The sequence below is a fragment of the Phytophthora parasitica genome (assembly GCF_000247585.1).
Source record: "Phytophthora parasitica INRA-310 unplaced genomic scaffold supercont2.84, whole genome shotgun sequence".
Taxonomy (NCBI): Eukaryota; Oomycota; class Peronosporomycetes; order Peronosporales; family Peronosporaceae; genus Phytophthora; species Phytophthora nicotianae.
The window spans coordinates 57,553-58,241 of record NW_008649070.1 but is presented as its reverse complement, the minus strand read 5'-3'; positions in this window follow the sequence as shown (position 1 = coordinate 58,241).

Genomic DNA, 689 nt, shown 5'->3' with positions numbered 1-689 from the left:
AAAATCCTTGCATTGTTATGGTGAGGGGTAATGACTATTTTTAAATGTTTAAAAAGCAATTCAATGAAAGTACAGGACTGGAAACCAACGAAGTTATACCAAAATGTGCTGCGTACATGTATTCGGCCGTACGATTTAGCCTAGTTGCGCACGATCCTACGAATTGAGCAAAGCGTACAGGACATTTATCGTAACTCGGATAAATTCCTGGAACAACATCGAGGTCAAAAGCTTAAGTAGGCTTAGTTAGGATTGAATCCACCATTCCATCATCATCGATTTGAGACTAAAAACAACGGTATGGACGTGACATTAATCGTAATATGTGATACTAACTCGATGTGATAGATCTGGGCATTCTTAGATTCCATTAGGGAAAGAAAGAAATAATGCAAAATCGATGCCAATAATTGATGTATTAGTGGTTTAATGCTCGCGTTCAAGACCATAATGAGTTCGAAGGAGCCCAGCTTGTACGTCTTGTGGAGAGGAAGTTTCACCAATAAGCCCTCATTAAGTGTGGCGGTATTTTTAAGATGCCAGGAGATTTGTGATCTCGCCCTAGAGCCTGAGAATAAGCAGCGGCGAAAATTGTTGTAAGTGTTCACAATAATGGAAGTGCGTATTTTCTTCAGGGCTACACGACGCTGGGATAGGATCTGACCCCTTTGTTTATTACCTGTAACTAA